We start from the raw sequence: 22,564 nt of genomic DNA, 5'->3' as shown, positions 1-22,564 counted from the left end.
TTTTCACAACCGATGCTGTAAAATGTACTCTGCCCTTGACTTGCAACTGCAGAGGTTAGACTGGGTCAAAAAACAGCTGACCACCATGTAGGTCTTTAAAGATGATTGCACAATAAGGGGAGAAATACATCCCTTCTCTCTTTATCCTTTGACCCTGTGTGGGTGACTCACGAGCCCCACCGGGGTCGAGGACTTTGTGGGGCAACAGAATGGAGAGGCAACACCCCTGTGCACTGTGTTGGGCAGCTGCTGACCAGTCGCCTCTATTCATTTTGCTATCTCTCCTAAACTCCTCAAGTCCTATCTCAACAGGAACACACTGAAGCCACTAGCACCAATCAGCCGCACCCTTGCATGTCAAATATATAATTGTTCCCCAATACCAGGAGGTCATATAGAAGGACTCCTGTCAACCACTCTGTTTTTGAAGTACTCCTCCCTGTTTTAAAGGTCACCACCACTTGAAGGTCAAGTCCATGACTTTTAACATCTTCATTATATTGTATGCAGCAAGAGCTGAGAGCTCTCAGAGGAGAGAGCTAGAGAGCCTTCATTACATGACCACTCACTATGTTTTTTTCTTCTTATTGGTGTATACAGGTTATCAAAAAGGTGCATTTTTTATTTGCAATCTACTTTGTAAATTCTAACATAAATTCCAATTCCAAGAAAGGAGGTATGATGATTACACTAAGTAGCCTGGTGGCCAATCACATCCACTAATATAAGAAGAAAATAACTTCCTATGTTATGTTGCAACTACGGGGTTGGGGAGTACTGTATCACATGTTGATGTTACTGTCCAAAGTAACTCTCTACTGCACTCTTGTTTCATAGTGTCTGCTAATGCCTTCATCCATTCTACTCCTCCATGTCTGCATCATAAAATCTGTTTTCCTCTAATTGTATCCACAACGTGCCATTGTCATGCATATCATACACTACAATGGCCATCCATATGTCCAGCTATGGATTATTCCTAGGACGACCCACTAGATGCCACAGGTGCCCCTATGTCTCAACTGTCCCCATTGCCTTCTTCTTCTTCAAACTCCTCTCCCCTCGTAAGCAGAGGATGCCTTGCTCAACAGTCCTGCCTGTACTTCTGAAGTCTTGGGTGCAGACTCTCCTAAAGTAAACTAAATTCATTTATAATGTGCATTTTACCTCAGAAACTGCAGGCTCCTGTAGAAGAATGTCACAATTCTGATTACTAGGGAGGAATGGAATCACAGTGTGTTCTTCCCCTTCTTGCTGATTACAAACCCTTCCGGTGGGATATTATTCCAATCATAGCTGTTGAGTAGGTGAACATATTTCTGATGTATTTATCATTCATGGTGGAGATAAGTCAGGAAATTAGTGCTGTAGTGTCCCTGGGGGGAGTTACTGAAGTCAGTCAACTTGTAAGACTCAGATCGCAATATGATGAGACTGGAGACACTACTGAATTTTATCTTTTACTTGCCACATTTATGGCATTCAAAAATCTTTGACAAATAATCTTGATTTTTAAAATCATGGACTTATTTGTACTTTGTGCAACACAACATTTCATTCATTTTTCAATACAAATGCAGTGTTTGGGAAGTTCCCATGATTCCACTTCTTGCAGTTTTTTTTCACTGGTGCATCTCAAAGCCAAACTAGTGATGCCATCCTTGAAAGAGCGGTCTTAATCTACTCCAAGGCTTAGGAATTGTAAACATCTCAGAAACAGATAGTTTTCCCAGGTAGTCATGGATTTGGTAGGTCCCCTCTTGTCCTTAACCAGAGGTTATCAATACATGTTGGTATTAGACTATGCTACCCACTATCCGGAAGCCATTCCTCTCACCGGCATGACAACTAAAAACGTAGCCCATGCTATGATTGTTTTTTTCCCCCAAGTAGGGTTTCCCCAAGAACATCTAGCTGACCAAGGTACTCCCTTTATGTCCCGTCTCATGTCCCAGATCTGGCAGGTCTTAGGGGTAAAACACATACGTGCCTCGGTTTATCATCCACAAACTAATGGCCTGTTCAAGAGAGCTAACCGAACCATCAAGGCCCTCCTGAAAAAACGATATCAGAGTCAAGGAGGGATTGGGACAAAAAGTTGCCCAAGTCATATTCGCCATCTGAACACACATACAAGCCTCGACCGGACATAGTCCATTTGAATTGTTTTTTGGTAGGCAGCCAGTGACCCTACTGGATATGGCCACTGAACAGTGGGAAGAGAGGGAAGAGGAGTGTCAAGATATCCTAGAATACACCCAGCAGTTAAAGGACAATATACCTTCAATATGGGAAGATGTAAGGGTTGATCTAGAAGAGGCCCAAGAGAGACAGAAGAGGAAATATGACATAGGTACGAAATTGAGAGACATACCTATAGGTAGTAAGGTCCTAGTCCTATTATGGTCCTCGGAAAACAAGTTATTAGCCAAGTGGCAGGGTCCCTATAGGGCTATAGAAAAAGTAACTCTGGTTACCTATCAAGTCGAGACGTCTTCCACCCCTAAGCAAAGCCAGATATACTACATCCAACCTTCTTAAAATCTGGGACGAGGAAAACCCCTCATCGACGGAAGGCACTGTATTACAGACAAAGCCATTAGAGATCTTGTTATTTCCACTTTTGGAGGAAGAGGAAAAGGAATTACCACGGCTTGGCCCTAATCTCTCTCAGAACAACAGAAAACCCAAATAACTATTCTCCTTAATCAAAACAAGGATGTTTTTCTGCAACACCTGAAAAAAACATGTTAATCTAGCATACTATAAAAACCCAGGAGGGGAAAAGTAGTGTGCTTTAAAACCATATCGCATTCCTGAGGCCTGAAGGCAGGTCGTAGAAAGAGAAGTCCAGGAAATGCTAAAGGCAGGTATAATAGAGCCATCTAATAGCCCTTGGTATTCCCCAGTTGTTCTGGTGCCAAAACCGAATGGGTTTATCCGGTTCTGCGTAGACTTCCACCAGCTCAATGCTATATCTAGTTTTGACACGTATCCCATGTCCCGGATTGGCGAAATAATTGAACAACTAGGACAAGCTGGGGAACCACCCTAGACCTCACCAAAGGATATTGGCAGATTCCTCTTAATCCCCAGGATAAAGAAAAGATGGCTTTTTCCACTCCTACAGGACTATATCACTTTACTGTCCTCCTGTTTGGGTTCCATGGTGCACCAGCCACATTTCAACGACCTATGGATAAAATACTGAGGCCTCACCGAGAATATGCTGCGGCATACTTTGATGACATCGTCATCCACAGCCGCAATTGGAAACAACACTTAGACCATTTATCACTAATACTTCACCCTAAGGAACGCTGGATTAACGGCTAATCCTGAAAAATGTAACATCGCCCAAAATTCCATTGATTATCTAGGATTTGTTGTAGGACAGGAACAGATCCACCGTCAGGTAGACAAAACCGAAGCCATTAAGGGGATGCCACCTCCCAAAACGAAACAAGATATGCGGTCCTTCTTAGGAATGGTGGGATTCTACCGGCGCTTTATCCCACACTGTTCCACTCTCTCAGTGGCCCTCACTGACAAGCTAGGGAAAAATCTACTGAATAAAATACCCCAGCTGACAGGCCCCCAATATGACAGTGACAAGAAACTCAAAAAGATACTATGTTCAAATCCGGTTTTGTGGTGCCCCGACTTTAACAAGCTATTTATCTTGCAAACGGATGCCTCGACCAAGGACTAGGTGCCGTCCTATCACAGGATGACGAGAAAGGGAGAGTGCACCCCATCGTGTTCATCAGTAAGAAACTGCTACAAAGAGGGAGACACTACCCAACCCTGGTAAAGGAATGTCTTGCTATAAAGTGGCCGATTGAGGCTCTCCAGTATTATTTGCTGGGACGGCCCTTCACCCTCCTTAGAGATCATGCCCCATTGACGTGCCTGCTCATCATAAGGACCCCAACCCCAAGGTACTATGTTGGTTTTTAGCCCTTCAACCTTTTGTGTTCCAGGTACTCCATATCCCTGGTTTGGCTCAAGCCAACGTGGATTTCTTGTCCAGACACCCCATGGACACGTGGCCGAATCGGCCACTCCAGGGGGACAGCGTGTGTGAGAGGGCGCCACCCCCTCCCGTGAACCCAGAGGTCATCCGAGACCCTGGGCCACCAGGCGAGTGCCCCGGGGTTGCGGGGGAGGACAGAAGGAAAAACGCCGGAGAATCCCAAAGAGAGTGACGGTTTTAGGAGGGAGGAGGCATGCAGAGGAGGAGGTGCTGGCCGGAGGAGTGGAGAGGAAGACCGGAGAAAGACGAGAGGAGAGGGACGACAGAACGAGAAGACACATGAAGAAGGTGAGAGGCGAGGAGGAAAACAGACGGGAGAGAAGACGCAGAAGGAAGGAGAGAGGCAAGAAGGAGACCACCGCGAAGATGAGAGAAGGCCAGTGCAGTGGAAGGTGAGCCCACTGCCTTGCGACCAACGAAGCTGGGGACCATTGGGATGAGGCCAGGGAGAGGAGCACAACACGGAAAGAAGCCCAGAGACCCGCCACATCTTAGGAAGAATGTTGCTTCATCAGGTACGGTCTTGGTTGCGGGGTAAGTTTTTCCCTTTTTCGAGAAGACTGGGGCTGGAGAAGAGGTGGTGAAGCCAGACTGGGTTCACCGGTCACAAGGAGTCTGGCACAGGGAGTCATAAGACCTTGTTCAGAGTCACAAAGAGGCTATTGGGTGCATGCTGTTTGCTCTGGTACAAGGTACCAATATATATATATATGTTCGATGGCATGTGTAGCTGCAGATACACATGCTGTGCATTAGTCCACCATCTAGTGTTGGGCTTGGAGTGTTACAAGTTGTTTTTCTTCGAAGATGTGTTTTTCGAGTGACGGCATTGAGTGACTCCTCCTCTTCGGTTCCATTGTGCATGGGCTTTGACTCCATTGTTAGATTGTTTACTTTCCTCCATCGGGTTCGGATGTGTTTCTTCTCGCTCCGAGATTTCGATTCGGAAAACTTTGTAAAACTCTCTTTTCGTCGGTATTGTATCAATCGGGTTAATGTTCTTCCATCGACACAGCAGTACCGTCGGGAAAACAACTTTGTTCACCCTTCGGGGCGCGCGCACCCAACTCGGGCCTTTTCGGCCCGACCGCGTGGAAAGCCTCATGGATCGGACCCCATTCTGATTCTGTCCTCAGTGCCACGCGAAGTACCCGTATACAGACCAGCATCTGGTTTGCAACCTCTGCCTTTCCCCAGACCACCGGGAGGAAAACTGCAAGGCCGTTCGATCCTTCTGGTCAAAAAAGACTCTGAGACCAAAGAGCAAGACAGCTCGAAATGGCGTTGAAGAGCGGGGAACATCTCAATGTAGAAGAGGAAGAATTGATGCAGACAGCAGTCTCTGTTCAAGATTCGGATTCGAAGCAGGAATCAGAGGAGGACAGACCAGTCACAGCCGGGCAACATGTGAGTCCGTCTGCCCCTGCACCCTCACAAAAGAAAAAAACACAAGGCCTTGGGTAGCCCACGGCCGGAAGGCCATGGCTCGGCCCGAAAAAAGACTGCCGGTGACCGACCTCCCAGTTCAGCACCGAAAAAGGTCACTCCTCCGAAAACCTCGGAACATGCCACGAACAGATGTACACTGGGTAAGTGACATTTTCCATATATATATATATACACACCACGTCACCAGGTGTACACAATAACCACCCAACTTCACATCTCGACCTCCCCTTGCATGCATGAACCTGAAAGAATACAAAAAGTAATCAGTTACCTAAGTTGGTTCCTCTGTTCTCTTGTTCGCTTGGGCATGGAGGCACGGTGAAGACTGGAGAAGGACCTGGAAGAGAACAAGAGAAACAGAACCACAACTTACAGGGAACCCAGAGACAAAATAAAAAAAGAAGACAGACGCTGAGATAAGAGGTCCCATAGTAGCTCCTAGTTGTTTTTTATTATTTTTTTTACATTTTTTTTGTTTACGTTTTGTGAGACCGAGAACAACACTCAAAGGGTGACCAATCTGGAGGTCATAATAAATGTAGTTTGACCCAGCAAAACGACTACCTGGCCTGTTCATACCTCATCAGAGACGTGTAGAGTAGGGATACCACAGGGACCTTACTACACTGAGCCAGCACCCAACTTTCAGATGTTTGTTGGTTCAGTCCTCCAGGAGTAGGTTCAACCCTAATATATTCCCCATGGCCCTCTCTGTCAGGAAGTCTCAAAGTCAGAGAGAGAGTTGACATGCATTTGCATGTTTAGATCAGGAGGGTTTTCTCCTCTTCCAGTTTGGCATTAAGGTCCCTGAATGTGATGTCTCCTAGCCTACTGGAATATGGTGAGGTTGATCTTGCCTGCCGTTCAAGAAGTATTCCAGAATGCATCTGCTCAGATAAACCATGATGGTCAGGATGTGGCTAAGTACATATTGAGAGCCGGTCTGGACATAACAGACTGCATGGGTCATAGCATGGGCCCAAGTGTTGTGATCTTATGACATGCATGCCTGTGCCCCACAGGATTTTGTTGGGATGTACAGGCATCCTTTATGGATATAAAAAAAATCAAATAAGGGAGATAGAAGCGTGCTCAGTGTTCACTCAGCTTGAAATATTGTGCATCTAATCAACGGGGAGTGAAACACACTCAAAACGGGTCCCTGAGGAGTTATCCCGAAACGCTCAACCAGATATTACCACTTGTGATGTAAGTAATCCCCACTATGGTTTATTATTGGATGGCATCATCATGGGGTTTCGCACCTGGAGACTTGATTGTCTAGGTGAATGCCAAATCCATCTGGGGAGATAGTGATGGGAACTGTGCAGTGAAAACGTGAAATTAATATTACCTCCTGTACCTAATCTGGCCAGTTTAATATTGAGTTAAAAAGGTACAGGAATAAGATTTTAAAAAGTGGAAAAAAGTGATGGGGCAAACGTGTAAACTATACAGTATATTACATTAAATGGTAAAAATGTTACACCTCTTACTGCCCATGAGGATCATTGGTTTTCATCATGACCTATTAAATTATTACCAGATTCCTGTAGTTGTTTTGTATTCTGCAACTCTGTGAGAAAGTAGCATTTTTCTAGCATGGTTACCCCATTTGTGGCCTGTTTGTCAGTGCATTTGACTGTGTCACTGGGCTTTTGCTAGCTAGGATCCCAGTACTTATGGTTTGTGGGGCTACTTGTCCGTATGTTTCACTGTTTTGTCAGTATGCTTGACTGTGTCACTGGGATCCTGCTTACCAGGACCCCAGTGCTTATGCTCTCTCTGTTACCATATTTGTCACTACATTCTGATAACCCCGTATTTCACCCCAAATTGGCATACTGGTCACCCCTTATAAGTCCCTAGTATATGGTACCTAGGCACCCGGGGCATTGAGGTTCCAGGGGATCCCTATGGGCTGCAGCATTACTTTTGCCTCCCATAGGGAGCCCATGCAAAGGCTTCTACAGGACTGCCATTGCAGCCTGTGTGAACTGGTGCATGCACCATTTCACAGCCATTTACACAGCACCAGGTCACTTATAAGTCACCTATATGTCAGGCCTTCCAACCCAGAAGGCTGAGTGCAAAGTACCTGTGTGTAAGGTCACCCCTGCACTAGCGGAGGAGCCCCCACGTCGTCCAGGACCATTTTCCTGGACTTCGTGAGCACGGGGACGCCATTTTACGCATACACTGGACATAGGTCAATACCTATGTCCAGCTTTACAATGGTAATCCTGAATATGGCCATGTAAGGTGTCTAACAACTGGGAATTGTACCCCAATACTGATCTTAGTATTGGTTAAACAATCCCATGCATTCATGGGGCACACAGTGGACCCCCAGTACTGCAATACCAGCCATCTGAGGTTTTCCAGGCAACCCCAGCTGATGCCACCTCACAAACAGGCTTCTACCCTCCTGTTGCTTGAGCAGCTCAAGCCCAGGAAGGCAAAACAAAGGATTTCCTTTGGGAGAGGGGTGTTACACCCTCTCCCTTTCGAAATAGGAATAGGAAATCGTTGTTACAGTTATGGGAGGGGTAGCCTCCCAGAGCCTCTGGAAATGCTTTGAAGGGCACAGATCATACCCTCCTTGCACAATCCAGTCTACACCGGTTCAGGGACCCCCCTCCCAGTCCCTGCTCTGGCACAAAACTGGACAAAGGAAAGGGGTGACCACTCCCCTGTCCATTACCACCCCAGGGGTGATGCCCAGAGCTCCTCCAGAGTGTCCCTGGGTTTTGCCATCTTGTATTCCAAGGTGGTGGGTCACTCTGGGAACATCTGAGTGGCCAGTGCCAGCAGGTGACGTCCGAGCCCTCCCCTGATAGTTGCTTACTTGGTTAGGTGAACTGTCCCCCTTTCAGTGCTATTTAGGGTTTCTCCTCTGGGTGTTTCTTCAGACTCGGATTGCAAGACTCCAGCAGGAATCCTCTGCATCCTTTACTTCATCTTCTACCAACGGAACCACTGCTGAGCCCTCCAGGAACTCTACAAACTGCAACAAAGAAGCAAAGGAGACTGCTGCAACATTGTATCTTCAGCTCCTGCCAGCAGCTGCAACAGTTTCCAGGTCATACATCCACCGAGGACTGCCTGTCTTCAGCCTGCACCAAAAGAACCGAAGGAATCTCCCGTGGAGTGACGGAGTCACTTCCGGGCTTCAGCAAGCACTTCTCTGCAGCAAAGACCGGTGGCATGGGTCAACAAGCGCTGATCCAGCAACACGGGTGGTGGACTAAAATGACCCAGACAGTCCCAAGGTCCAGCTGTCCAACTTTGGAGGTAAGAGCTTGCCTCCTCATGCAAGACAGTACCCCAGTGCACTGCGTGGCTTGCAGTTGTCAAGGCTTGTGTGCGACCTTCCAACAAGTTCTTTGTGCACAGCACAGCTTAGGCCCCCAGCGCTCCATCCTGAGACGCACAGCTTCCTGAGTAGTTCTCCGGCGGCGTGGGATCCCTTTGTGTCCGTGCTGCGTGGGCCTCCATTTGCACCTTCTTTGTCCCCGTGCTGTAGGACTCCTCTGCACGCCACCTGATCTTCTGAGGGCTCTCCCAGTTGCTGAGAACCCCCTCTACCTCCCCCTCCTGAGTAGAGGCCACCAGATCCCTCCTGGTCCTGGCCAGCGTCATTTTCCGCTAACTGCAAGCTTGTTAGCAGAAGCCGAGGCTTGTTGAGGGAATCCAGTGACGCAAACCAGCCTGCAGTCATCCATCCGGCGTGGGACATCTTCTGCACCAACCCGGAACTCGCATCTGTCTTCTTGGATTCATAACTGACTTTGTCTTCTCACCGGAGGTTCTTCTTTTGCACCTTCATCGGGGTTAGCAGGGGCTCCTGTCCTCCCTGGACTCTTCAGTGCTTCTTGGACTTGGCTCCCTTCTTTGACAGGTTTTCAGGTCCAGGAATTCATTGTTGGACTCTTGCTGTCTCTTCTGGTTCTTGCAGAATTTTCTATCACAACTTCTTGTGTGTTCTAGGAAACTTACTGTGATTTACTCCTGTTTTCCTCGACTCTGGGTTGGGGGTCTATTACTTACCTTTGGTGTTTTCTTACACTTCAGCGCCCCTCTACACACTACACTTGCCTAGGTGGGAAACCAACTTTCGCATTCCACTATTTCGTATATGGTTTGTGTTCCCCCTAAGCCCATTGCAATCTATTGTGATTTTCACTATTTGCACTGTTTTTTAACTGTTTAATTACCTGTTTTTGGATTCTGGTGTAAATACTGTGTATATTACCTCCTAAGGGGGTATAGTCTCTAAGGTATTTTTGGCATTTGTGTCACCAAAATAAAGTGCCTTTATTTTTGTAACCCTGAGTATTTTCTTTCATGTGTGTGAGTACTGTGTGACTACAGTGGTATTGCAAGAGCTTTGCATGTCTCCTAGTTCAGCCTTGGCTGCTCAGCTACCTCTAGACAGCCTACCTGCTAGACACTGATTACATTTCAATAATAAGGGATAGCTGGACCTGGTATAAAGTGTAAGTACCTTTGGTACCCATTACAAACCAGGCCAGCCTCCTACAAACTCTACTGTACTTACAGATCTTCATTTTGTAACGAAACAGAGACAAAAAACAGACGAGTGGCTCTAGAAGGATTAGTTCTGAAAAGAGATGAAAGGACATACAGAGAGCACATAAGTGTACAAATCTTCTTTCTGTTGAATTACACCAGATTTGGCAGATAGCAAACTTTCGGTGCACAGATTGTGCTTTCGCTTATTTGGTGTAAATCCGTTCATTAGTTTTGGAGATATTAAAGGAAAAATAAATTTAGATATCTCTGGCCGTGGCACATTTATGAATATTTTTTTTTAAATTGTGCATTTTCACGAATGTGCCTGCAAAACAAAAGTGCTGTAATTGGCTGACTCCAACTTGACTAGAAAGTTGTGGCCACCATTTTATTTCTCGGGACACTGTGCCCGAGAGTGAAAATCCTAATTGAAAGTGGTATCGGGGTCTGGGTGAAGGTACCCTGACCCCAGGGGTATGATACAAGTGTGTTTTAGGGGAAAATGATGGGTTTCGAATAATTTTACATCACCATGCAAATTATTCGTGATTATGGAAAAATTGGAAAGAAAACCACACTCACTCATACAGAAATTCATTCACTCATACATGCATTCAGACTCATGCGCCCACTCAAACACCCACTCACTCATTCACCCACTCAGACCTACTCATAGACACACACACCCACTTTCAGACCCACTCAGACACACACCCACTCACAGATCCACCGACAGAGACAGGCCCTGTGGCCAAACTGCACTGCGCATGTCTAAAGGCTGTGCCTGGTGCGGGGTTAGGTGGTTATAAGGTCTTTGCTGCACGGCCTGACTGCAGGCCAGGCCTTGCGACCAACCCCAGCCGGGAATGGCCGAAGGCCTTGCACAGCTGGTGTTAGAATAACGTATAGTAATTAAAACTTTTTTTTTTTTTTAAACCATAGAGATTCACTGAAAAAAACAAAGGTTACCAGGACGTTATACTTAGGTTCTGAATTTACTCGTACAAAACCATAGAAGTTAGTTCAGCTCAGCAGTTAGAGTTATTTCAAGTAACTATAACTTGCGTCCTAACGTAACTAGAACTCGCTCCTTCACCATACACAGCTAATTACGCCACATATTATATCATTGATAAGATCTTGTATGACATCTTTGACATTATCACTGCAACATTTGCAATAAAATTATTGATAAGAAAACTGTGCATGGCAAAGGCGCAAGTTATGGTTACCTTAAGGCGCGAGTTATAGTTACTTGAAAGAACTCTATACCTACTGAATCTCTATGGTTTTGCAGCAACATAAATTTTAAACACAACCTTAAAAAATAAATGAGTCGATTGACCACCTTGTAGCAAGGCCAAGAGAGTTAGCTATCAAATGTGATTTTGCAACCGTGACAAATCAAATGATCAGAGATCCATTGATAGTGCAGTGTGAAAGTAAGAGAATGGAGGAGAGGTTGTTGCCTGTGAAAAATCCCACGTTACGGGAAACGATAGCCATTGCAAAATTTGTTGAGGAATCTGATTTGTGTATGACAGAAATGAAACAATTGGAGGCTAGAAGGAAGGATGGAGTCAATATAGTGAACAAGAAAGAAAGGCATCCTAAAGTAGATCTAAAGGTGAAAAATGTTGTTGAAGGAAAATGTTGTAGAAGGATTTGAAGGATCGAAACAGCGGTGGTAATAAAAAAGGGTCTACAGGCGTGGAAACATCTGACATGCTGTTATAAAGAGCGTTTTGCCTGAGACAAAGATTGTTGAAAGTGTAGCAGAAAGGGACACCTGTCAGGGGTATGCAAGGATGTATCTAAGAATGTGTTGTAGAGGATAACACACATAAGATATGGTACTTTGCATTGAACACAAATATGAAGTAAGGATACACAGACATAGAGCAAAGGTTGCTGGGAAAGGGGTACAGATAGAATTCATGGTTGATTCCCAATCAATGTACACCATCATACCCAGAGATTTATTCAAAAGGAAACGGCCTGGTACAAAATTACAAGGTAGTGACATACAACCCAAAGGGTACAGTGGTGAAAATATACGAATTGTGGGATTTATGGAGTCACTTTTTTTGTTCAAAGGAAGGAGAGCAAGGGTTAAAATCTATATATCACAAAAAGGTCCAGCTTATCTTAGGCTGAGTACAGCAATATGATTTGCATGTGGTCATAGATCCAAGGTCGAGTGAACAGGTGTTAGTAGTATAAAATAATGGAGGATTGGAAGCCATCTATGAGAAACTCCAATGTGTTTAAGGAAAATATTGGTATGTTAAAGGGTTATGTACATGAGATAAAATTAAAAGAAGATGCAAAACTGGTCAAACATGTTGTGAGAAGAATCCCCATTACAGTCCAGGGGAGATAAAGGAAATGTTGAAAGAAATGCTGAAAGAGGACATCATTGAGCCGTTGGAAGCATCAGAATGGCTCTCACCAGTAGTTTTCCTTTACCCAATATATCAAAAACGATGCTACAATTCAACAGTGTAATGTTTTTTCTAGATTGGATTTAAAGTCCCCTTACCACCAGATAAGATTACACCCCAAATCCAAGAAATTAACAGCTTTTGTTGCCATGGAAGGAGTGTTTCAATTCCTTCCTTTTGAGCTGACATCGGCTGCTAGCATTTTACAGTACCTGATGGACAAATTATTTCAGAATATATCTAATGTTCATTTCTATCAAGATTACATTTTGATAACAGGAACTTCAGAAGATCATCTTTAGAGAACGTTAAAGTTTTGGAAGTATTAAGTGAAGCTGGTTTAACATTATGCAAACAAAAATGTCAAATCTTACTGAGAGAGATTGAATATTTGGTGTACTCCATTTCGGAACATGGCATTGAGCCCAAGGAAGACTTGGTAAAAACAATACAGTTGACATATACCTCCTAAGGGAAAGAAAAATTACTTTCATTCATGGGTCTTATTAAGTATTCAGCAAAATTTGTGGATAATGTTGTTGAGAAAACAGAAGCTTTAAGAGAATTATTGAGGAAAGGGAAAGTGAGGAGAGTGCATTTGAGAAACTCAAGAAGGAGATAGCAAACGCAGAAATTTTGATCTCATTTAAACTACAGAATAAAACTATTGTAAGGGTTGACGCTTGTGCACATGGTGTTGGGGTGGTTTTATATCAAGTAAAAGAAGATGAGGAGAAACCTGTGGCATTTGCTTCAAGGACTCTTAGCAAAGCTGAACGGAACTATGCTGTCATTTAAAGAGAGGCCTTAGCAGCAGCATGGGAAATAGAATACTTTTGTAGCTATGTATGGGGAATGCTCTTCATTTTACAAAGTGACCATAAGCCTTTAGTAAATGTGTTAAGGCCAGGAGTGGCTGACAAAGTATCTGAGTGGGGCACGTTTTGCCTCTAAATTGCAAGAGTATAGATATGAAGTGGAATATCTTGCAGGATGGAAAAATGTACAAGGGGATTGTTTATCTATGTTTATCTACGTTGCCATTGAGTGTGGAAGAGAACAAGATAGAAGAAATTAAAACCGTTTCTGTTGTAGCAAATGTGGAAGATGCTTTGGAAGATGAATATAAGTCAGTGTCTCGTGAGGAATAAGAAGCAGCAGTACAAAAAGTTACACATTTCAAAGAGTTGATGAGAAGCATTCGTGAGGGGTGGAAGAGAGAATGAGATGTAAGGCCTTCTTTAGGAAGTTTTGTCAACTGCCAATTTGGTGTTGAGGTGTGAGAAGTATGTGCCCCCGGAAGGAGCCAAGAAGAAATTAATCTTGCTGCACATGAGGGCCATTTGGGGCAATCACTTAAAAAAAAAAAAGGTTGAAAAGTAAATTCGGGTGGACAGAAATGGATGGAGATGTGGAGGATTGGGTGGAAAGGTGTATACTGTGTAGAGAGTGAAAATCATCTGAAAGTGGGAGTGGGAGATATGGGCTTGTTGAGTGAAGGTGTAAGTGCACGGATGAAAGTATGTATTGATTTTATAGGCCCCATGGACTATTTAGGGAAGTGTAACAGGTTTGCGAGGGTTGCAGAAGATGTTTTTTAGAGATGGGTAATGGTTGAATTCATGAACAATATAACAGAAAGTGTGATTAGAATTTTGCAAGGACATTTTATAGGAGAAGGGTGTCTGAGAATTCTAATAACGGATAATGGCAAACAACAAACGTCCACTGCAATGCAGGTTTTTTTGAAGACACATGGAATAAAACATATACGCACGTCACTTTACAGTCCACAAGGAAATAGTATGGTCGAGCAAATGAATTGTGTAATCAAAAGCCCCATACAGATGGCCATTATTAGCGGGAAGGATGTCAAGAGAGCAGTTGAGTGTGTTGTATGGGCGTATAATACCACACAAAACAGTATTACAGGGGAGACGACGTTTAAGAGAATGAGAGGAAGAGAAGTCAAAACCAAATTATCACCTCAGTGGATGTGTGGGAGTGAAACAGTGATGGACAAGAGAGAGCCAGTGAAAAAAGGGAGGCTAGAAGTAGGGGATTTTGTGAAAATTAAGTTAGGAAGAAGAGGTGATTGAGCTAGCAAGTTCTCCAATCCAAAGTAAGTGCAAGAGGTACATGTATGGCATGTGGTTTTGAAGAATGAACAAAGATGGAACAAATGAAGAGTAGCTTTTTATTGCAAGAAGAATGATGAGTGCAGCAGGAAGTGGAAAGATAAAAGTGAAGAGAAAAGAGTAGTGGTTTTATGTTAATGATAGGGAAATGAGAAGGGGAAGGAGGGAGTGTTCGGGAAGGCTGTGTATGAGGAATGGAAGAGAGTACACAAGGAAGAAAACACTGATTGCTCATCAAGTTTTCTGACTGTAATTAAATGAATATATTAGTTGCAATTTTTATGTTGGTAGATTTCTTTCATCATACGCTTTTCTTAAATAATTTCATATAAGGATTAATTCTTATAATTTTTTATATAGATTTGGAAACATTTATGTATTTCGTTTTACTTTAGTTTATAACACATTGCATCTTGTATATGTTGTGCCTGTCTTTCTGTCACTATGGTGTCCAGCAGACTCTTGAGAGCCGGAGATTCTGAGGAGTGTTAGGTGACAGGGCAGATCAATGGGCCATGCGAGGGAAGCTCATTGTGATGGCAGAAGATTAATAAAAGCAACTAATAGTAAAGATTGTGGTGAGTTATTTACAGTAGTCTCCTACAAAAATAGACCTCAGTGGGCACACAGTCTTATGGATAGGTATACATATCTATGTTCATAAGCTTAGAAAAAAGAGGACACAATGTCATAATGCGAGCCAGTTGAGCCTTTTTGAGATATCATAAAGAATCCATATTCCCAAACCAGCTCAGTTTTATGGCAGTATCATCTCACACAATGGTCTTTCATACAGTGAGGCTCTAAAATATTATTTTAAAGGGAAGAGGATGCAAAGTGATATCCTGGCCATGTTAGGGTTCTATGTTTGTGAGAAAATAATTTGGACATCTGCCTAGTACGTGGTCCCCGCGATCATAATGTCTGTCCGGTTTTAAGAGTGATGTTATTGAAAAATGAGTTAGGTCATCTACTTAGTGTGTGTTTCTTTGCTGATCATAATGTCAGTCCAGCTTAAGTTTTTCACTAGATACAATGGTCGCATTAGGGAACTTTATCACTGTCATCTGTATTTTGGGTTGAGAGAGGTCTAATGGGAACAGACAGGTACATTTCTCATTCCTATCTACTAAGTGGTTTACGGGGACCCCTCCTAACTGTTCAAGATGTTTTATAAAGGTTAGAACATGCCCGTCCATAAGTGTTGTATTCTTTTTCTCCATTTTTATCATACTCTGTCCCCATCTATTTGACCCCCATGTTCTCTCTATCCACCATATTGGCATATTCGCTAGTGAGGGTCAGCCAGGCAATATTGTCATTCAGACCTTTATCAAAGATTTTAAGGCGATAAATCCAGCATTGCTCTTTCTGAAACAGGATTCTTTCAGCATTGGAATTAATGTGGTCTAGTGCCCCTACTATCACCCATTCCAATTCATTTTCTGTATGTTTTTCAGCACGGAAGTGGCTACTCATATGTGTTGTTATTCTGCTACATCTGATGTTGCTGTGGTGCTCCCCTATCAGTATCTTGGTCTTTCTACGGGTCATACCTACATACCTCATGTGGCACGGACAAGTAATAAATTGTGTAGGTCGTATTACAGTTGGTATGTGTCCTCATCCTCCACTTCAATTCAGTGTTCAGGTCATTGGTTTTGGTAATTTTTGTCAGATGGCACACTGGGCACGTGCCGTCTGGGTCTTTATCCTCCCAAAAGGAGTTAGTATTCACCTCGAGAAGTGAGTATTCAGACGCGAAACCTCATGATGATGCCATCCAATAATAAACCAAAGTGGTGATTACTAACACCACAAGTGGTAATTCCTTTTTGAGGGTTTTGGTATAACTCCTCAGGGATCCTGTTTCTCAGTTTCCAGTGTGGTTCACTCCCTGTTGATTAAATATCCTTTATGGAAATGCCTTTTGATGGCTTCAGGCTTTTTGGATAAAGGGTAGTTTGTCAACAGCTCAGCAGGTCCTCCGTCTCCCCTCCCCCCACCCGCCACACACACACACACACACACACACACCATAAATACCATAAATTTAGAGGGTACTCGTGAGGCCTTGCTTATTCCCATAGGCATTCCTCGTAGCATGTACAGTATCCCACACAACCCTTTTGGAGATCCACAGAATGTGGTTGTGGCAGATACCATAGCCAGTAGCAGGGAAAGTATTCATCATCTTCCCTGACCTCTGCTGCAAATACAGCTCACCCACTCTGATAGGATTTTCTTCAATTGTTTGTGGCTGGCACGGTGCAGGATACGTATTTTTCTGCCCAGCCGGCTTAGAATTACCTTGGAGCGGTGAATTCTACAAGCTGTCCAACATTATGCCCTCCTGTTCATATTCCCAGCCATCATGTTTCTCCTGTTCTTACTCCGAATTCAGTTCATCGTGCCTCCATCCTTGCATAGGAAGGTAAATCACTGTTGGCTGAAAGGATCATAGAGAAACTCCAGGAGGAAAAGGGCATGGAATACTACTCCCACCACTATTTTTGTGCCCAAGAAGGACTTGGTTTCAGACCCAGTCTAGATGTTCTGTTCCTGAACACTTTCCTTTGAAAGTACCAGTTCAAGATGCTGATTTTGATCAAGGCCCTCTCTGCCCTGGGTTAAGGGGACTAGATGTTGCCCATGGTCTTGCAGGACGTGTGCTTATATTTACCCATCCTGCAGTCCCTTAGATGCTAGGATCAAAGCATTTACAGTTTGCCGACCTCCTAGTTGGCCTCACCTCGACTCCCCAGGTGTTTTCGAAGGTGATGGAGGTGGTTTTGGCACATCTTCACTAGTCAGAGATGCACTTATTTCTGTACCTTGGCGACTAGCTGCCGAAGGTGAGATTGCCACACTAAGTTGCAAACAACAGTCGCCCCGCTGCCCTCCCTGAGCTTCTCCATCAACGATCAGAAGTCAAATCTGAAACCAATGCAGAGAATTCTATTTGTTGGACCATCCTGGACGTGGTGAGTTTCAATGCTTTTTCACTTCAGCAAACAAGACTAGAACACTCAGGCTATGAAGTTAAATGCGCAGTCGTTTTTTCCAACGTGGACTGTTCTGAGGCTTCTTGATCTCCTTGCCTTATGAATTTTGCTGGTGCCACATGCCAGCCCTGCATTGGAACCTCTATCTACAATGGGCTCAGCAGTGGGGTTGCCTCTAGGACAAGAACGGTGGCTAGTGGAATCCACCTTGACCTGGAGGAAACCTAGAGTTGGTTCACGGTGTCTTTTCCCAATGGGGCATGCCTTGAATAGATCTTTTTGCCACCGCAAAGAATGTGCACTGTCACAGCTACTGCTCACTGGAGTTTCTGGGAGACAAGTTCCACCTTCAGTGTGGCTGAGGCCTTCTGTATGTCTTTCCACCACTTCAGCAACTACACTGAATTCTGAAGAATATCAGAAAGGACCGAGCTCAGGTCATCCTGATAGCGCAAGAGAGGTCCAGAGAGTGTGGTATGCTGCTCTGTGTACCTCTTTGGAAGGACCTTCTGTCATTGCAGGAAGGCAGGGTGCTGCATCTGAACCTCCACAACTTCCACCTCCCATGCATGGAGGTTAGGTAGAACTATCTGAGGGGTTTGCATGCAGAAGTAGATGATGTTACCTTGGAAGCTAGAGGCCTGTCTATCAATCCATTTATTCAGAGTCCTGGTCAAACTATGTGGGCTGGTGTGAGGACCATCGGATCGATCCACTTCATGCCAAGTTTTCTGATGTACTGTTTGTTTTATCGCTCGCCCAGCAAGGTTTTACTGTGGGCACTGCTAAAAGTAATTTTTTTCTGTGCTTTTGACCGTTTTATGTGGGCCTGGTTAACCTTCATTTAATATGCCAGCAGTGATGGATTTGCTTAAAGGGATCACGTGTGTTTTCTCCTGAGCCCTGTACTATGCCACTATTGGGCATTAATTTAGTTCTCACATTTTTGAATGCCTTTTGAACCCATGCACAGTTATGTGATGCTGCTGACAATAAAGATTGTCTTCCTTATCGATGTTACTTCTGTGCGCCATGTAAGTGAACTGCAGGTGCTGTCAGTGTAGCACCCATATAAGACCATCTTCCCTGACAAATTGGTGGTGCAGAGTCGTGCTACCTTTCTGCTGAAAGTGATATCACCCTTCCATGTGGAATAGTTCATAAAGCTTCTTACTTTAGTCTCTCTAAGACCCCAAAAATCTTAAATGCCTACTCTGAAATATAGGGAAGAAGTAGTAAGTTGTACCTGGAGGATGAGCATTTATTTTTCTCCCTCTGTCAAGGAGCAATAGAACTCTAGCACTTGGCTGTAGGTAGAGAAATAACATTTTCACTCTGGAGGTCATCTGGCAGGAAAGAAGAACTCAAGTGTGGATTTCCTCAGTTGGCTCCTTTCTGCAATCTACGAGTGGGAGTTGTTGCAGGAAGAGTTGGAAAAGGATTTCCAGACATGGGGCTATGCTGATAAAATTATGTTTGCCTCAAGGTTGAACAAAAAGTGTCTACGTTAACTCTCCATTGGAGTTTTTTATTATATGTACTGTCTCTCCATGGATCTTGTGTAATCTTCATGATGGCCGACTTGGACAAGCAACAAAGTGGCCCAATTCTCCTACACTTGAGTCTCTCTTCCTATTGTCCGCTTCTGCTATGAGACTGTCGGTCTCAAAGTTTCTGTTTTCCCCCTGTTAATGCAAATGTTGATCTCACTGAAGAGGGCACTGCCATTTTTGCATGCCCTTAGAATGACCCTCTGACACAGACCCTCAAGGTTTGGTCTGGCAGCATGGCATCAGGAGTAACGGTTCTCAGAGCTGGAGTGTTTCAGAACATGTGTGCCATCTGCAATGGACTTTCCAGGTTGCAGGCTATCCTAAAATCTTACCATACACACAGTGGTCCTTTTCTTCCTGGTGTAGGATGTCTTCTGGCTCCTCTATCAACCATGATCTTTTTAACATCCTATACTATTAAAATGAAGTATTTTACTCTTTTTCTACTTTAAAGCTGTTTTTGACATCATGGATGGGAATCCAAGAGTTTGAAGTCTTTGCATTTAGATCAGCGTTTTCCAAACTGTGGTTCTCGACGATTTTTTTATTTTTTTTTATTTTTTTTTGTTGGTCAAACCAGCAGCAAAGATACCTAAAGATAACTTTAAATTCTGTATTTATCTTGCCACATTGATGTACTTCAAAGGCAGAGGTTAAATGCCAGGCTATAACTTCTGTTTATTTTCTTAACATGAGGACTGGTGTTTACGAACTCTTCTCACTTTGAAGTCAGAAAAAGAAAAGTAAAGTTAATTATGTGACAGTCTTGCTGGGATACATAAAGTTTTCATGGAAAGGCTGTAGGATGTAATTTTTCTGTAACACACTAAATGTAAATACCTGCAGGTGAACCGTATACATTCCTCAGTTAGGAAAACAAAATTGAAGCATATTTTTTGTAATTATGAAGTCTGATGGAAACAAATATTGTAATAAATTCTATTTTAAAACTCTGCATCACACTGGTAGACCACTTCAAAGAAAAAATAGACACCATCTATAAGAACCTTTCTCATCACCTCTCAGCTACCGATCCCCCATCCTCCACTGTCCTACCTCACACTTTTCTATTGCTCTGGAGACTTTCACACCCATCACCTCGGAACTTTGGAAACAATGACAAAATCAAATCAGGATTTCTCTCCAACCTTTTCCCCCACCCCCCCCCCTCACATTATGGGGACTCTAGCTAACAACCTGCTTCCAGAGAACACAGCACTGTTCAACCTTTCTTTAAACAAGTAATGCAGATCCACTAAAACCTGCAAATCACAGACCTGAATCAGTTCTTCATTACCTCAGCGAAAACTCATAAAGTTTAGTAAATCAGCAGTTATCCTGCTGTTTGGAAACCAACTCCATCCTAGACACCTCAGTCTGGCTTTAAAGCATCATACAGTACAGAAGCCATATTGATGGCAGTACTAGATGACATCAGACTCTTCCTTGATGACTGCTTCCCAGCCATGCTAGTGTTACTTGACCTATCCTTAGCCTTCGATACCATCTCACATTCCATCACGGTCTAGAGACTTTCTTAGATTGGAGTCACTGGCAAGGCATAGGGGTGGTTACAAAACTGCCCTAATGATTGAACCCAGAGAGTAAATTTAAGACCTTTTAAATTGTGTGTCATGCCTATAGATAAGAGAGTACCCCAGGGCTCATCATTGAGTCCCACGCTCTTCAATCTATATGCTGCCTCTTTTGCTAAAGTAGTAAGATTCTGCCGTCCGGAGATCATCTCATACGCAGATGGCAGGCAGCTGATCATATTGATGGGCCCAAACTGCGAATCCACAAAACCTAAATTCAGAGAATGCCTGAGGAAAATTGCCTCCTGGATGTCCCAACACTGTCTGCAGCTAAACAGTGATAAAACTGAGCTCTTGCTGTTCAGCAAAGCCCACGCCTACTGCTCGGACGACTGATGGCCATCCGAACTGGGCATCGCCCCTCAACCTAAAAAGGTAGTAAAAAACCTAGGCATCCTATTAGATGAGAGCCTAAACATGAAAGAGCAGGTTAGGTCCACTTGTTTTGGAATCATGCGAACACTTTGGAAAACATTTCAATGGTTACCTCTCCATACAAGAAAAACTCTCACAGGTTCTGGTGGTTAGCTGCCTGGATTATGGAAACGCCTTACTGGTCGAAGCTAATGAAACACTACTATCAAAATATCAATGGATTTTTATGCTGTTCAAGGGATTGCCAGTGGCTGATGTTTTTTGCAAGCATTCTATCCATCACCTTTCTGTTTTCCTTAGAAAAAGCCCTGCCTTCTATGTTATATAAATGTCTTCCTGATGGGGTCTAAGATCATTCGACTGTGCGCTCCATTGTAAAGAACATTTGTTGTGCTGGCACCTTTGCTTCTCCTTCATACATGCATTTCTCAGCTGCCTCCTTTGGTTCTGCCGTACTTAGTAATCGATCATTTCTGTGCATTATGCTGATGAAAGTTTAAGGTATTCAAATTATATTTGACTTGGTGGTCTTGGTAACAAGAAAATCCCTACTTCACTGCTTTTACAGTCCTCTTTGATAGGTATATCTATGACACTGTGGTAATGCCCCACTTACTTATCAGTAGTCTCCATTATGCCAAGTCATTTTCTTTATCGTGACAGCCATGCATGCTTCTTCTCCATACTGAGAGCTAAGAGATTGGTCTCTTTGCTCGGCAGTGCCTGGTGTAGTGCTCACTGGCTGTACTGGAAAGGGGTTTTCTGTTCTGGGACAGGGGAGTTGCATTGAAGAGTGTTTCCCATTAGCCATAGAAAACAACAGGGCGCCTGTCCAAACCAAAGTTAACAAAAACATCCACTTGTAAAGCTTGCTGAACACCATATCTGCCAAATAAAGAGCTGGAATTATATTTTTATCTGCTAAAAGATGATGACCTCACCTTTCTCAACCGTATTGGGCTTTTCTGGTTAGTGAGGTGGCCTTGCTTGAATCTTTAAAAACAAAAAGATCACATATTAAATACTCAACTCTTCTCTCATGTTGTATAGCGTGAGTCTCTTCGGGTGCAATATATGTTGACTTCCACAGGCAGTGCCCCTTTCTTTTAGGCCACTCCCCGACCCTTGTGCTTCATTTGTGGATGGCCTTGCTGCGGTGGTTTTCTCTATGCACAAATTAAACTTTGTGGTTGTTAGAAATGGAGTTTCTGATTGGCGAGGGTATGCACCTCCACCAGGCAGATCCCACCACTCTAGTCTGGGCCAGTAAGTTACACACCAAAGAACCTGTGCTCACCCTCGGTAGCTTGGCACGGAGCAGTCAGGCTTATCCCCACAGGTCATGTGTAAAGCGTTAGCACAACACACACACCAATGACACAATAAATACACCACAAAAGAAACTTCACACATAGAAATATAAAAATATAGTT

General features: G+C 43.8%; 1 protein-coding gene across 1 annotated transcript in view; it reads left to right on the top strand.

The window, feature by feature from the left end:
* The window catches only part of URB1 (URB1 ribosome biogenesis homolog), a 683,114-nt gene that overhangs the window by 491,836 nt on the left and 168,714 nt on the right, over positions 1-22,564 (top strand). The window lies entirely within an intron of this gene.

This window comes from Pleurodeles waltl, chromosome 8 (genome assembly GCF_031143425.1).
Source record: "Pleurodeles waltl isolate 20211129_DDA chromosome 8, aPleWal1.hap1.20221129, whole genome shotgun sequence".
In the NCBI taxonomy this organism is placed as follows: Eukaryota; Metazoa; Chordata; class Amphibia; order Caudata; family Salamandridae; genus Pleurodeles; species Pleurodeles waltl.
This window is presented reverse-complemented; position numbering and strand designations above follow the sequence as displayed.